This window comes from Balaenoptera acutorostrata, chromosome 5 (genome assembly GCF_949987535.1).
Source record: "Balaenoptera acutorostrata chromosome 5, mBalAcu1.1, whole genome shotgun sequence".
Lineage (NCBI taxonomy): Eukaryota > Metazoa > Chordata > Mammalia > Artiodactyla > Balaenopteridae > Balaenoptera > Balaenoptera acutorostrata.
Window position 1 is genome coordinate 112156587 of NC_080068.1, and position 16832 is coordinate 112173418.

A 16832-nucleotide genomic window follows, 5' to 3' on the forward strand; every position below is an offset into this window, starting at 1 on the left:
TGATTTCTTTCCTTCCACTAACTTTGTTTTGTGTTTGTTCTTTTTCTAATTAATTTAGGTGTAGGGTTAGGTTGTTTATTTGAGATTTTTCTTGTTCCCTGAGGTAGGCTTGTATCACTATAAACTTCCCTATTAGAACTGCTTTTGCTGCATTCCATGGATTTAGGATTATTGTGTTTTCATTTTCATTTGTCTCTAGGTATTTTTTTATTTCTTGTTTGATTCCTTCAGTGATTCATTGGTTGTTTAGTAGCATATTTTTTAGCCTCCATGTGTTTTTGTTATTTACTTTTTTTTGTTTTTTTTAGTTGATTTCTAGTCTCATCACGTTGTGGTTGGAAAAAATGTTTGGTATAATTTAAATTTTCTTAAATTTACCAAGGCTTGTTTTGTTTTGTGGTCTAGTATGTGATCTGCCCTGGAGAATGTTCCATGTGCACTTGAAAAGAATGTGTATTCTGCTGCTTTGGGATGGAATGTTTTATATATATATATGTGTGTGTATATATATGTCTATTTCTTTTAATGTGTCATGTTGTGTTTCCTTATTGATTTTCTGTCTGGATGATCTGTCCATTGATGTAAGTGGGGTGTTAAATTCCCCTTCTATTATTGTTTTGTCATTGATTTCTCCCTTTATGTCTGTTAATATTTGCCTTATGTATTTATGTGCTCCTAACTTGGGTGCATATATATTTACAATTGTTATATATTCTTCTTGGATTGATCCCTTGATCATTATGTGATGTCTTTCTTTGTCTCTTGTTACAGTCTTTGTTTAAAAGTCTATTTTGTCTTGATATAAATATTGCTACCCTGACTTTCTTTTGATTTCCATTTGCATATTGCATCTTTTTCCATCTCTTCCCTTTCAGTCTCTGTGTGTCTTTAGATCTGAAGTGAGTCTCTTGTAGGCAGCATATAGATAGGTCTTGCTTTTTTTATCCATTCAGTCACCCTAAGTTATTTTTTTATTTTTTTATTTTTTAGAATTCTCACTTCTCTTTAATCACTGCGTTTCAGATTTTACAAATAATCTTAGAACAATTCAGGTAACTAAGGTTTTGGGGGGAAACAGTTCTTACTTGTACATGAAAAACTACTACATGCTCCATTTTTCTGTAAATAACTCCATTGGCTGATTAACAAACATTGTCACAGAAACACAGAATTTTTTTAAAGCCATAGATCACTGCATATATATTCACAAAAAGCCATAAGCAAACGTGCATTTCTCCTTACTAGGAGAACTTAATTAGATGTTTGAACATTAAGGCAGTGATGATTCTAAAACATAATGAAATTCTAAGTTAAGACTTTATGTTTATTTTGAAACCCATATTCATAGGCAACTGTGACCAAAGCAAACTTTTATCTGCCAGGTTGAGTTCATCTGCCCAGGGTATGTTATTTATCCACTACCAAAAATTCTTCTACAGGATAGGAATTAGTAGTGACACCATTGATTTACTTTAATGAATTATTAGTCCCCTCCTTAGGTTTTATTTTGAGGATTTAGCTTTCAGCAGCATAAGCATGTGCCACAGAAGGAACAGAGCATTTTTCTGGGTAAACTTAGAAAAATTTACAGACCGCACTGATTTTTACTTGCTTGAAAGTTGGCCAACAGTCAAGAACTCAGAATCTCCTAAATACAGAAAACCTAAAAGCATGCTTAACCACACACCCATCTCAAAACATAGATGTTCTTGATTATTGAAGCACTTGGTCTTCACCTCATTTTCTTTGAAGACTGTTTGGTATTACCCTCTCTAAACAAACAAAGCAACAAAATGCAGAATATGATATTTTAGATGGATTTATTCTATAATTGCTATCCTCAAGGTGCAAATACTATCCTTGCTAGACCAATGTGTTTCCTCATTTAAGGAAAAAATGAGAGGTGGATGAAAAGAAGATTCATGTTAAAATAGTTGTTGATTGCACTCTTGCCCTATCAAGCTTATGCAAAGTATTCAAATTTAGTGGGGAATGTCCTTTTCTCCTTATGTTATTTTTTTTAACATTTAGAGAGACAAAACTCAGATTCAGCTGGTGGGTGCACTTTGAGGAGCAGGTCTGGGGCACCATCTCGGCCTTCTGTAAGGAGTAGGAGGGATGCTCATAGGACACACTCCAGTCTGAGCTAACAGGCATGATTTCACAGTCCAGCGTTTCCATAGTTGGGGTGACTTACTGTCACTTACACTGAAAGTCAGTCACCCTAAGTTTTTTGATTGGGACATTTAGTCATTTACATTTAAAGTAATTACGGGTAGGTTGTATTTAATATCATTTAGTTAATTGTTTTCTGGTTGTTTTTGTAGTTCTTCGCTGTTTCTTTCTTTTTCTCTTGCTCTCTTCATGATTTTATGATTTTCTTTAGTGTTATGTTTGAATTCCTTTCTCTTTATTTTTTATGTCTCTATATTAGGTTTTTGGTTCATGGTTACCATGAGGTTTATATATAGAAATCTTTATATATACATGATTATTTTAAGTTGCTGATGTCTTAATTTCAAATGCATTTTAACAACCCTCCATTTTTACTCTCCTCCCCCCATGATTACTGTTTTTGACATCATATTTTACATCTTTTTGTTTTGTGTATCCCTTAACTGCTTATCACAGATATAAATGGTTTTACTACTTTTGTCTTTTAACCTTCCTGCTAATTTTGCACATGGTTGATTTACTACCTTTTCTGTATATTTGCCTTTACCAATGAGGTTTTTCTTTTTTGTAATTTTCATGTTTCTAGTTGTAGCCTTTTCTTTTTCACTTAGAGAAATCCCTTTAACATTTCTTGTAAAGCTGGTTTGATGGTGCTGAACTCTTATCTTTTGCTTATCTGTAAAACTTTTTTTTTGAATTTTAGAATTGTATTTATTTTTTTATACAGCAGGTTCTTATTAGTTATCCATTCAATACATATTAGTTTATATATGTCAATCCCAATCTCCCAATTCATCACCCCCCACCACCCACTTATCTGTAAAACTTTTGATCTCTCCATCAAATCAGAAAGAAAGCCTTGCTTGGTGGATTATTCTTGGTTGTATGTTTTTCCCTTTTATCACTTTAGATATGTCATGCCATTCCCTTCTGGCCAGCAGAGTTTCTGCTGAAAAGTCAGCTGATAGCCTGATGGGAGTTCCCTTGTATGTAATTTATTGCTTTTCCCTTGCTGCTTTTAATATTCTCTTTATCTTTAATTTTTGTCATCTTAAATACAATGTGTCTTGGTATGTTCCTCTTGGGTTGATCCTGTTTTGCACTCTCTGTGCTTCCTGGACCTGGATGTCTGCTTCCTTTCCCAGGTTAAGAATTCAGCTATTATGTCTTCAAATATGTTCTCAGCCCCTTTCTCTCTCTCTCCTCTTTCTGGGACTCCTATAATGTAAATGTTGGTATGCTTGATGTTGTGCCAGAAGTCTCTTAAACTGTCCTCATTTCCTTTTATTCTTTTTTCTGTTCAACCTCAGTGATTTCCACAGCTCTATCTTCCAGCTCGCTGATACATTCCTCTGTATCATTTAATCCACTCTTGATTCCTTCTGGTTCATTTTTCATTTTAGTTATTGTATTCTTTATCTCTCATTCTTCTTTATATTTTCTAACTCTTTGTTAAAAACTCCTAATTTCTTACTCTGTTCCATCCATTTTTCTCCTGAGTTCTTTGATCATCTTTACAATCATTACCTTGAACTCTTTATCAGGTAGATTGCCTATCTCCATTTCACTTAGTTCTTCTTTTGGGGCTTTATCTTGTTGCTTCATTTGGAACATTGTCACCTCATTTTCCAAGTTGCTATTTTTACTTCTATGCATTGGGTAGGTTGGTTACATTTCCAGACCTTGGAGAAGTGGCCGTTTGGAGGAGGTGTCCTATGCATCCCAGCAGCGCACTCCCCTCTGGTTACCAGAGCTATATGCTCTAGGGGTGCTCCCTATGTTGGGCTCCATAGGTCCTTCTCTTGTAGCGGGCTGACTGCTGTGGGCAGTTTGGTAGGCGTGGCTGGCCCCCCTGTCCAGTTGGTTGCCAGGCCCTGCCTTGTGCGGAGGCTGCCAGCTGCTGTTTGGTGGGGCCAGGTCACGAGTTGGCTAGCTATGGAAACTTGGGGGCTAGCTCATGGTGGGCAGAGCTAGGTTCTGTAGTGGGTGGTTGTGGAGCTGGACTTCCCAAATATAGTGTTGGCGGTGGGTAGGACCAGTTCCTGACACAGCTGGCTGCAGGTTCTGGGGTTTCCCAAAGCTGGTGCTGGCCCACTGGTGAGTGGGGCTGGAGCCTTGGGTGTCTGACTGAGGAGTCCGAGTATCTCAGACCTGGTGTTGGCCTGCTGGTGGGTGGCCCCAGGGCCCAGGGGGCTCCCAGGACTAGTGCTGGCTCACTGGTGTGTGGAGTTGGGTCCCCGGGTCTCTAGCTGCAGGGCCCTGGGTGTTCCAAAGCTGGTTTCAGTCAGCTGCTGGGTGGGGCTGGATCCTGGGGCTGCTGGCTAAAAGGTGCAACGTGTCCCAGAGCTGGTGGGCATGGCCGGGGCCTAGGGGTTTCTAGGGTTGGTGTGTTGGCTGGGTCCTGACAAGTCAAGCTGCAGGGCTGCATTGGTCCTCGGGCCAGTGTCTGCCTGCTTCTGTGTGGGGTCGTGGCCCAGAGATCCCGGGACTGGTGGATTGCCCACTTGGGTGTATGAGTCTTGACTGTACTGTGTGTGACTCCACTCCTCCTACCCATCTCATTGCTGTTTCTTTCTTTATATCTTTAGTTGTACAAGATCTTTTCTGGTAGATTCTGGATTTTCTCATCAAACGCTGCTCTCTAAATATCTGTAATTTTGGTATGCCCGTGAGAGGAGGTGAGCTCAGGGTCTTCCTACTCCGCCATCTTTGCCAAGGTCTCCTATGGCTTTCTTATCTACATGCTGACTCTTCTCAAATTTATATCTGCAGTTCTTGGCTCTTTTCTGAGTTCCAGACTACTATCATCAGCTCCCCACTTGACATCTCCAGTTATACATCTCAGATCTCCAAGTCATCATGTTTAAATAAAATTCATCATCTTCCTTCATAAACCTGTTCTTATCTTGGCATTCCTTGTCCTGGTAAAGGGCACTACCATCCATCCACCCAAGTGCTCAAGTAAACAAAAAAAGTAGGAGTCATCTTTGGCTCCATCCCCATATCCAATTGATCTTCAAGTTCTGTCCATTATGCTTCAAATCTGCTCTACCTTCTACATTCCCATCGCTACTCTCCGAACGCAGACCACGGCCATTTCACACCCGGACTGCGGCAACACTGCTTATTGCCGTCCCTACACCCTCGCCCTTTTCCTCCAGTCCAGAAACAGCATGGACAGTAATGTTAATAAAATGTGGCAAATAGTACGTTTCATTTACTTTTCTGAATACCCAAAACGATTTCATTTAATATAGAACATTTGTATAGATAGTGTAGTAGTACTAGCTCTAAAAAAGATAGCCCAAGGATTTTCATTAGTAGAAAAATATAAAAATATTAAACTAAATTGCTCCCCAATCAAGAACTAGACTACGAGATTTCAGAGGGACCAAGTTCAATGCACACACATACATGTACAAGCATATATATATTTTTTTGGCACACCTTCCAGCCACTAAAATAATAATCTTGAGGAAAGAGCATATGATATAGTGCTAAATTTTTTAAAAAATCAGAATAAGAATAATTTGTATGCTGTTGCTGAAATTATCTTAAACAATGGAAATCTAAGGGAAGGAGACTGGACACCAAAATGTCAACAGTGTTTACATTTTTTCTTCATTTTCCAATAGTAGCATAATATGGTACTATTACCTTATTTTTAAAATAAATTTAAAATAAACATGTTTTAAAAACCAAAGTAAGAGTATTGTTACATCAAAAGAGTTATATCAGTGTGGATGCAATTTAAGGAATAGTGGCCAAAAGCATGAACTTTAGGGCCAGAAGACCCTGGTTTTATGCCCCAATGACGCAACTTACTTTTTTTTTTTTTTTTTTTTGTCGCATGGTTTTAGTTCCCTGACCAGGGATTGAACCTGGGCCCTCAGCAGTGAGAGTGCAGAGTCCTAACCACTGGACTGCCAGGGAATTCCCATGATGCTACTTACTTGAATGTGATCTCCAGAAAATGACAATCTCTCTTTTCTTTGGTTACGTTATATGTAGAGAAGGGCATTATGAGTACCTATCTCAGATTGTTGCTGAAATAGTTAAATGAGATAATATAGGTAAAGAAATTTGCACAGTCCCCGGCATACAATAAGTACTCAATAAATGGTAGGTGTTTGCTCTTTGGATGGGCCTGGCACAGAATAAATATCTGAAACCCCAAATTCAGAGGGTGATTAGCCTTAATCTCTATTGTTCTGGGTGTTATTGTCTCTCCAACTAGACAGTAAGCTTCCTTATGTCATGGACTCGTATTACCGCCTTCTCACTTGTAATATTGCTTGTGTCGTTGTTTTTGATTTCAAAAGTAATATGTCTCATTGAAAAATACTCCAGAAATACTAGTTTCCCCCTCACATTCGTACCTTCTATACAGTTGCCCTCAGTATCTGCAGGGTATTGGTTCCAGGACCCTGGTGGATACCAAAATCCATGGATGCTCAAATCCCTTATATTAAATGGCAAAGATTTTGCATATAACCTATGCACACCCTCCTATATACTTTAAATCATCTTTAGATTACTTATAATATCTAATACAATGTAAATGCTATCTAAATAATTGCTGGCACTGCAAATTAAAGTTTTGCTTTTTGGAATTTCCTAGAATTTTTTTCTGAATATTTTTGATCATGGTTGAATCGGAGGCTACAGAACCTGCAGATACAGAGGGCTGACTGTATCTCATTACAAGAGGTAATACATAGTTTGATTCTGGATTTTTGGGGGGGAAGTTTTTTTTTTTTTTAAACCTGTCTTCCTCCTTTTTTAAAAAATGTTTTATTTTTGGCTGCGTTGGGTCTTAGTTGCTGTGTGTGGACTTTCTTCTAGTTGCGGCCAGAGGGAGCTGCTCTTCGTTGCAGTGTGCGGGCTTCTCATTGCGGTGGCTTTTCTTGTTGCGGAGCATGGGCTTTAGGCGTGCAGGCTTCAGTTGTTGTGGCTCACGGGCTCTAGAGCACAGGCTCAGTAGTTGTGGCGCATGGGCTTAGCTGCTCCACGGCATGTGGGATCTTCCTGGACCAGGGCTTGAACCTGTGTCCCCTCCACTGGCAGGCAGATTCTTAACCACTGCACCACAAGGGAAGCCCTGGGAAGTTACGGGGTTTTTTTTGTTTTTTTGTTTTTTTGTTTTTTATTTTTGGCTGCATTGGGTCTTCGTTGCTGTGCGTGGGCTTTCTCTAGTTGCGGCGAGTGGGGGCTACTATTTGTTGTGGTGCGTGGGCTTCTCATTGCGGTGGTTTCTCTTGTTGCGAAGCTCAGGCTCTAGGTGCGCAGGCTTCAATAGTTGTGGCACGTGGGCTCAGTAGTTGTGGCTTGCGGGCTCTAGAGCACAGGCTCAGTAGTTGTGGTGCACGGTCTTAGTTGCTCTGCGGCATGTGGGATCTTCCTGGTTCAGGGATCGAACCCGTGTCCCCTGCATTGGCAGGAGGATTCTTAACCACTGCGCCACCAGGGAAGTACCCGGAAGTTATGTTTGATTCATAAAAATTGTGTGTGTGTGAATGTATTTCTCATCAGCTCATATTTTTCACTTAACACAGAGTTTTCTAAGTGCCTATGGAACTATTTTATTCTTTTTTTTCCCCATTGCCTATATAGTATCTCATAACATGGGATTACTTCACTATTAGTTTGTTCTTTAAGGCTTGTTCATTCATTTATTTCACTCACTGAATAATTACATGCCAGGCACTGGACCCTGGGAAAATTATAAATAGTACTGCTCTAAACATCCTTAGGTAACTTTTTTTAAAAAGCAATCTTTCCCATTGCTGAGACATATGTTTAGAAGATGTACATGGTGATTCTTAGACAAACAATGTGGTCACAAAGTGGGAACTCAGGGCTTCCCTGGTGGCGCAGTGGTTGAGAATCTGCCTGCAAATGCAGGGGACACGGGTTCAAGCCCTGGTCTGGGAAGATCCCACATGCCACGGAGCAACTAGGCCCGTGAGCCACAATTGCTGAGCCTGCGCGTCTGGAGCCTGTGCTCCGCAACAAGAGAAGCCACGATAGTGAGAGGCCCGCGCACCGCGATGAAGAGTGGCCCCCGCTTGCTGCAACTAGAGAAAGCCCTCGCACAGAAACGAAGACCCAACACAGCCATAAATAAATAAATAAATAATTAAATTAAAAAAAAAAAAAGTGGGACCTCAATAAACATTTGTTGCTTAAGTCAATGACTTAGGTACATCTAGAGTAGGAGTTATTATAAGAGCAGATAAGTACTACAGATATGTATGTTCTCCTAACTTAACCAGTATGTTGTATCATACCAAAGAAATATCTGTAAAACTCGCTTTACAGTACATACTGGTTTAGAAAAAAAAATTGACAGTAACACAACTGTCAGCCCTATCTCTCCTTTAGAACATTCAGCATTATTATTTTCGGAAGGTGATTAATCAGGGACTTAGTAAACTTTGATATGTTGTATGAACAAAAAGTTCAGTTGAAAAAAAAATCACCTCTTTCTGTGAGATGGACAAGTCAATCAATGTTTTTCAAAACATGGAAATTAAGATGAATAATTTGCTTTCTCATATGTTGATAATGAGTAGAATGGAAAAACTTCATGGAACTCAATCACAATTATATTATTCTACATTTACTGGGGTATATTTAAGTGGTATAATAAAATCACCTAATTATTTATTTCACAATATTTAAATTGAGACATAATAGTAGCTGCAAATTTAAAACTACCCATTAAACAGCCTCTCATACAGACAGTAACCTTTGAATGATAGAGCTGCAGGATTTACATCTGCAACAAGACACATGGGATGGGAGGCCTTCTTTTGAGCTTTTTGACTTCACCCATGTACATAGACCCCAAAGCCCACAATATCATTTTCTGAGATCTGTAGAAAATCTTACTTAAACATATCTCCATAATGCCTGAACATCTGGGTCATAAAGTAGGGAGTAGGTGGGATAGTCACTCAAACTTTCCTGTGGCTACACATTTGAATCTAGTCCTTCTGTGTTACCAGTGGACAGGACACCCAAGCCTCTGATTACATCTGTGATGGTCTATAAAAACTGTTGGTTTGAATTTCTATTTACTTTACATCCTAGCAAACCAATCCATTTGCTAGTGCCTTCCGGGTAAAATGCCTGGGTTTTGTAAAAAACGAACTCCTATTGAAAAGGAAACATAAACCCAAGTAAAATAAATTTCAATTGTTGGTGTTGTGGGTTGTTACCTTTCTGTACCTTGATATGTACATTTTCCACAACAATGATGTTGAACCTCTGGTTAACTCAGGAGCATTTTCATTTCAGGGAAACTCCTGTAGTGACATCATACAGTTGTCTGTTTTGGGACTGTCCTGCAAGTTTTTTTGTGTGTGTTTTTTTGTTTGTTTTTCTGTTACCATCCTGTTGAATTATCATAAACAGATGATTGTTTACCTCCATGATTTCTGCACTGGGCACCCAGACATGTCTCTTGATTATTTTTGTTGACTATATGTAATCACCCATAAGCCAGTGCAAATCCTAAGCATAACTACCCTGTCCGAAAGTAGAAGTTAACATAAAACATATCTGCCAGTTAAATTCAATAAGGATTTGACCAAATTCCCTCTGATTCATCCTAGTTAGAATCCGAGGCAGCCATCGTTTACTTTGAAAACTGCCCAGCAGGTGTATGAATAGCAACTCCAAAAAGCGTAGAGCCTTGACCATTTTAAAGAAGGCAACACCCCTTCTAAAAACATAACTGCTGAGCTCATCAAAGAAATCTCACACGGCCGTCTTGTGCTCTCGAATAGCTGCGGAAAAGCGCAGTGTTCCGCTGAGCAAAGAACTACTCTCTCACTGTTTATTTTGGTTACTGTTTTCTATCCTTAATGAGAAGCAAATCAATTAACAGGACATATGACATGGTGGTTAGTCACCTAAGGGAAAGTATTATTAGCCTCATTAACTTGGAGAACCCTTCCAGCTCTCACCTAGAGACTAACCCTGCCAGGCAATCCTTTGAGGTCTGGAAACCCACCCTTTGACCCAGGCCCAGGCAATACCCAGTGAATAACCGCTGGTGCCCCAAGCCCACTCACACCGACGTCAGGAAGCCGTTCCCGAGAAAGGCGACGTGCGGGGGTGGGGGGATCTCTTCCCGGCCCCACCCTTGAAAGTTGCAGGGAGTGGCACCCAAAGAACTTTCCCAGATTGTTCTCTGTCACCGCTCAGGGAGGTCCGCTCCAGCCTTTCCCCGCTGAGCCAATCTGCCCCGCCTGCCAAGCCCCTCCTTCCCTGCACCTTTAACGGCTAGGAGCAGAGAGCCGCGGCTGGGGTTCACGTCTCAAGAAGTCGCACCGGTTTTTCGAGCTCCGCTCTGCGCCTGGAGAGCCACAGCAGCGGGAGCGGGCGCCGCCGGGTGAGTCACTGTTTGGAAATGGAGTGGGCGGGCAAGGGTGTGAGAGAATGAATGATGTCAGGAGCGCGCAGGGCGGCGGGCGGGGAGAGCGGGCCGCGGGGCCGCGGTAAACACCGAGCGCCGCGCCGCGGGCTGAGCGGGGAGACCCCGCCCTCCGCGCGCAGGGAGCCGTCCTCGGCCGCCCGAGCCCGGCCGGTGCTGCAGCGCCGCCGACAGCGGCCTCGGAGGCGGCAGCCGCGGGAGCGACCCGGGAGGTGCTTCCCTGGCAGGGCCGAGGCAGGAGAGGGCGAGACCCCGAGCAAACTTTACAGCGGCTTCGGCCGGGGGCGGCTGCGGCAGCGGGGTCCGTGCCCTAGCAGATCCCGGGCCCGGGAGCTGGTGCGTCCGGCCGGGAAGGTCTGGAGCCCCAGGTGAGAGCGGGTAAGGAGCGCCGGAGGGGCCGGGGAGGAGGATGGGCTGGAAAGCCGTGCGGCGGGCGCAGCGCGGGGAGGGCAGGGTGGACTGCGAACGCGGACGTGGCTCTAATTCGGCTCCCACGCGCCCCGCCCCAAGGCATCCTTCCCTGATTTTGCCTGATAGAGAGGATGGACGTGTGGCTTCGTCTCCACGCTCTGAGCATTCATCTCATTCATTTGCAACCATTGCGGGTCACTGGGTCCTGACGTTGAAAGGACACAGATTGAGCCATAGATTGTCCTGAGCCACTCTGGAGGTCAGGACTGAAGTTCAAAGGAGGTGGAGGAGGGACTGTCTTTAAGCTTTTTTGAGAGGCACTTACTGATGATGTGTGAACGGTAAGAACCCAGCCCTGGGCTGCCCACACTGAAACGTTTCCACGTTTGGCATTCCAAAGCTACTGTCCTTAAGGAAAGGGAGGCTTGGTGTTTCAGCGCAAATAGGTGCGAGTGGACCCGTCTACTTCTCTGAGGTATGGATAGTTAATAGCCCGCGGCTACTTCTTGAAACAACTCAAACGTTATGTCCTGTCATTTTTATATATCAGTCTTTGCCCTTCTTCTATTTCATCTTGCTCGCTCTAATACGGCCGTAAGATCGTTTCGACACGTATGTTAAATTTTTGAAGAGATTCAATTGTTTAGTGTCTCTAGGTGGGTGTGGATTTTGAACTTAACTTTACATCTGTTAATGGTGGGTTCTCAGTCGCATTAAACACTCTGAACTAGTAAAATGGAACTGTAACTATTTCAGAGGATAATAATGAGAATTAAACCTCAGAAGACCTATCATAATGTCTGGCACAAAGCAGACCTCAACAGATTTTAACTGTTTATATATAAATAGTGTGTTCCAGCTGGCTTAGATAATCACCAATTAATTTCCACAGGATTTCCTACTTACAAACCTGGTGGGTTGAGGTTTAGAGTGTGAAATACTTTGGCAAGTTCCTCAGAGTGTGAAGTAAGTTAAACGCTTCTCTGTGGATACCTGAGAGAGTTCGGGTTCCCACCCCATACCAGGGGAACTGCCATTCGCTAAACAGAGTCAGAGCAGTGGCTGAAAGTGACACATGGAATTCGGAGGAAGAAAGGATGTATGGATAACTCTCGAACTTTACCCTTAACTTGTTTTTTTTGCCTTTTAAAAAAATATGCAGTACAAAATTATAGCCCTTTCCTTGGTTTGCTGCTGGCCTTACTTCACAGTAGTCTTCTGGTTGAAGTGTTTTTTAACGAGTTAATGTTTAATTTGGTTTCTCTAGTTTCATTTTTCAGCAAAGCTGGTTGACTTCTGAACATGGAGGGAAACACTTGGACACCTTTGGGTTGCTGCCTACTGTCTTTTCACAGAATCTTATAAAAATCCCTAGGAGATAGTTGGAGGGATAGGGAGCATTTGCTCAGGTGTTACTGAAAACATTTGTTCTTACCTTATATCTGCAACAACTTTTAGGGTCAAAGGTTACAGGGAATGTTTTTTTCCACAGTGTGATGCAGAGATCTTGGGCATCAGAATCCAGAAGACCTAAGGCTATCCGGGTGGTAACTTACTGGCTCTGTTTCTCTGAGCAATTTACTTAAACTCTCTGGAATTCTTGTGGGACTTCAAACAAAATATAGGGAAAAACATAGAAATAATCTTACATCTATTAAAATAGACAATGGAATACAAATGAGAACTTTTTAAAAAGTGAGAGGTTGAAGTGAGATGTTGTTTGTTTTCTTAAGGAAGAATTACTGAGAATTCTAGACAGTTTCAGATAAGAGTAGCCTGTCCACCTTTATCTAATTCCCTTATGAGGGATTTGAAGCCTCCATCGTGAACTACTACTATCAGATATTTATTCCGTTGGTGAATGTTTAGTGAGCAGCTACTATATTCCAGCCACTATGCTAGGTACTGGCAACGCTAACATGAAGGAGGCGCCGTAACTGGCTTACAGTCTGGTAGAAAGAGCCCCTAGGCTTTGATTATGGAGAGGAAAAAAGAGTCAAAAAGAAGGAGAGAGGAAGGGACTTGGGAGGAAACCAGAAGTGATTAGGCTATGATAGGCTGCCTCCCACTGATAATTTGAGATCTACTGGCTTTCTAGTGAACTGGTTTCTCATAAGTTTTGAGGCTGAACCATGCAAGTATGCCTTGCTTTACCCAGTAACAATATTATATAGACAAATTTAGTCCTTAAGTCAAGTATTTTTAAAATAAATTTATTTTATTTTATTTTAATTTTTGGCTGTGTTGGGTCTTCATTGCTGCGTGCGGGCTTTCTCTAGTTGTGGCGAGCGGGGACTACTCTTCGTTGCGGTACGTGGGCTTCCCACTGCGGTAGCTTCTCTTGTTGTGGAGCACCGGCTCTAGGCGTGCGGGCTTTGGTAGTTGTGGCTCACAGGCTTAGTTACTCCGCGGCATGTGGGATCTTCCCAGACAAGGGCTTGAACCTGTGTGCCCTGCATTGGCAGGCGGATTCTTAACCACTGTGCCACCAGGGAAGTCCTTTTTTTTTTTTTTTAATGTGGCCATTTTTTAAAAGTCTTTATTGAATTTTGTTACAATATTGCTTCTGTTTTATGTTTTGGTTTTTTTGGCCGAGAGGCATGTGGGATCTTAGCTCCCCGACAGGTATCGAACCTGCATCCCCTGCATTGGAAGGCGAAGCCTTAACCACTGGACTGCCTGGGAAGTCCCAAGTCAAATAATTTTAAACATATCAGAACAAACTTGTTTAAATGAAATCTGAAGGGTAAAATCAGTTCAACCAAGATTTATTTACTGTGAGCAAAGACAGCACTGTTGTAGATTTTTAAGAGAATAATCACCGTGTGTGAATAGTATAATATTTCAATTTCTTACTTGTAGAGGTTTAAAAGTACAAGGTAAACAAATCAGCCGCCACCCAGAAAATTACTTAGTGTTATATCCTCAAATGCTTTCTCACTGCTATGAACATACAACATCGAGAGCTAACATGTATAGCACTTACTGTGGGCTGGGCAATATGCCAGTTACTTTGTACAGAGAATCTCATGTTATCCTCACTCTAACCCTATGAGGTAGGTACGATTATGGAGGAAAAAAAACTGCTTTAGGGAAATTAAGGAACTTTCCTGAAGTTACACAGCTATAAAATTATTCTCTACAAAACCGGGTTTGTTCTCTACATACTGTTTTCTAACTTTTTATTTTTCACCCAAATATGGATGCCTCTATATCACTAAAATATGCTTAAACAGCATCTTTTATAGTTTTCTATTGAATGGCTGCATCTCAACTTAACCAATCCCCTACCGTTGGACAGTTAGTTTGTTTCCAGTTTTCACTATTTTAAGCAACTCTGCAGTAAGTATCCTTCTAACTATATCTGTGTGCAATCCATGATTATTTTAGTCATTTTAAAAAGTGAATTATGATCTTTAATTTATCTGCCTTTTTTTTCCACCATATTCAGAATGTTCTCCTTTCTCTTTAAAATTTGTTATAATTTCTGTGTTCCTTTAGTGTTTCTCATAAGATTTCAGCAATAGGATCAACATTCTCTATGGAGGGACACAATAGGTCAGTAGCTCATTACGCAAGGGATTTATGATGAAAACGGAACACAGAGCCTTTCTTAACAACTATTTGTGTTTGTATTATTGTTATTAGACATAAAGCTGAACTTCTTTTATGGGGAAATATAGCAGAATGGAGCAGTGCTGACTTTGCCAGGCAGAAAAGAAATTTTTTAAAAAAATTTTATTGAAGTATAGTTGATTTACAGTGTTGTGTTAATTTCTGCTGTACAGCAAACTGACTCAGTTATACATATATATTCTTTTTCATATTGTTTTCCATTATGGTTTATCACAGGATATTGAATATGGTTCCCTGTGCTATACAGTAGGACTTTGTTGTCTATCCATCCTGTATATAATAGTTCGCATCTGCTAATCCCAAACTCCCAATCCTTCCCTCCCCCTTGGCAACCACAAGTCTGTTCTCTATGTCTGTGAGTCTGTTTCTGTTTCATAGATATGTTCACTTGTGTTGTATTTTAGATTCCACATATAAGTGTTTGTCTCTCTTTCTGACTTACTTTGCTTAGTATGATAATCTCTAGGTTCATCCATGTTGCTGCAAATGGCATTATTTCATTCTTTTTTTATGGCTGAGTAAGACTATTGAAAATATATACCACATCTTCTTTATCCATTCCTCTGCTGATGGACATTTAGGTTGTTTCCATGTCTTGGCTATTGTAAATAGTGCTGCTATGAACATAGTGGGTGCATGAATCTCAGAAAAGAAATTCTACTTCTACAATTTGCCTCCTTGGTACCCAGTAGGATAGACAGTTTGCATTTTGCAGATATTACATATACAGCAGATGTATCATCAGGTTTAGAATAAGCTCATCACTTTTAAATAGATCACCTTTTAAAAAAATCTTAGAAATTTGTTGTTTGATTTCTTGAAAAGTGTATCATTGCTAAGACATTTTCCGTTTGATTTAATGAATGAAAGTGCAAGAAATATCCATTAGCTAGTTTTCATTACAGGTATAAAGCATTTCTTCATTTAAACATTTCTCAAGTTTTATTATAATATCATACCCTCTTTGCTACCCTGAGTCAAACTTTTATTTTTATTATTATTATTTTTTTGGCTGCGTCGGATCTTAGTCGCGGCACGCAGGCTACTCTCTAGTTGCGGTGCGCGAGCTCAGTAGTTGCGGCACATGGGTTTAGTTGCCCCGAGGCATGTGGGATCTTAGTTCCCCGACAAGGGATCGAACCCACGTCCCCTGCATTGGAAGGCGGATTCTTAACCACCGGACCACCAGGGAAGTCCCAAGTCAAACTTTTAATTTTGCTTTGGGTTTATATTTCCATATCCAATGCTAGTTACTTTATCCTCATGGTTTTGATAAAGGATGTTGGAATATGAGTAGTGTTCAATTCAGCCTCTTCATACAGAAACCCAGATAAGTTCAATTTGTTAATTCCTAACAATGACTTTTAATTCAAAGCAGAATTTAAAAAACAGCTAATAAAATTGCAGTATATAGGTTAATCAGTTATTTGCTGATTGGTTTTCCCTACTGTCAAACCCTAATTTGATGATTTGCTTACAGTTTAAAATTCAGCCTTACAATTTTGTGTCTTCAGATTGATAGTGTCACTTAAAACTTTCAAACAAACTTGCTCACGTTCTTAGATCTTTTTTTAAAAAGCAGCATTAACTGGATTGAGTGTTTGTCGTATATTTACATCTTTTCTCCCAGTAAACCCCTTGTACTATTTAAAAAGAATAAAACCACATACTAAAATTGTTAAAGAGGAGGGAATAAAAGGCGATGAAAGATAATTTTGAAGCCACAGTTGTCAGAAAAGACAGCTAGCTACTAAAAGTCAGATGAAGTGAAAGGCTCTGGAAGGGACCTTCAGTTAAGTGTCATTTCTCCACCTGGTAGTGTCTGTGCTGAGCTTCATTTAGGGTGATACATTTGACTGTGGAAAGACAAATACCCAAGTGTTAGGGCTGGCCTCAGGCAAAATTGAGAAATTGAGCTGAAATACTCACCTTAGGGCATCCTTAACTCTTGAGTTTACCGGGCAGGACTTGCCTACACCAAGAAAGTGCTCGATGAGTACCTGTATAAGGGCAAATTGCTATCCAGTTGAAAATGTGGACCTGGAGGCATCATATTTATGGAAAACTAGGGGATGAGTATCCACCTCTGGAATTTATTTTATTTTTGGCCACACCACGCAGTATGCGGGACCTTAGTTCCCTGACCAGGGATCGAACCCGCCCCCTG

General features: G+C 40.8%; 1 protein-coding gene, 1 long non-coding RNA gene and 1 other non-coding gene across 15 annotated transcripts in view; 1 reads left to right on the forward strand and 2 right to left on the reverse strand.

Moving 5' to 3' along the window:
- Nucleotides 1-10365, reverse strand: part of LOC130708227 (uncharacterized) — a 36259-nt gene extending 25894 nt beyond the window's left edge. The window contains exon 1 of the long non-coding RNA XR_009008334.1: nt 10257-10365. This is a non-coding gene — a long non-coding RNA (uncharacterized LOC130708227). The remainder of the gene's footprint in view (nt 1-10256) is intronic.
- TRNAE-CUC (transfer RNA glutamic acid (anticodon CUC)) lies at nt 6036-6108 on the reverse strand. The gene has a single exon. It is a non-coding gene; the product is annotated as a tRNA-Glu (tRNA).
- Nucleotides 10366-10435: 70 nt separating the features above from the next.
- SGMS2 (sphingomyelin synthase 2) overlaps nt 10436-16832 on the forward strand; it is a 102295-nt gene continuing 95898 nt past the window's right edge. For 5 of the 13 annotated variants that reach the window (XR_009008333.1, XM_057546513.1, XM_057546515.1 and 2 more), the window contains exon 1: nt 10662-10986. The gene's annotated coding sequence lies outside the window, so the exon portion shown is untranslated. Of the gene's footprint in view, nt 10577-10661; nt 10997-11182; nt 11371-11400; nt 11505-16832 lie in introns of those variants that run through there. The other 8 variants (XM_057546511.1, XM_057546517.1, XM_057546520.1 and 5 more) reach the window with 4 other exon arrangements.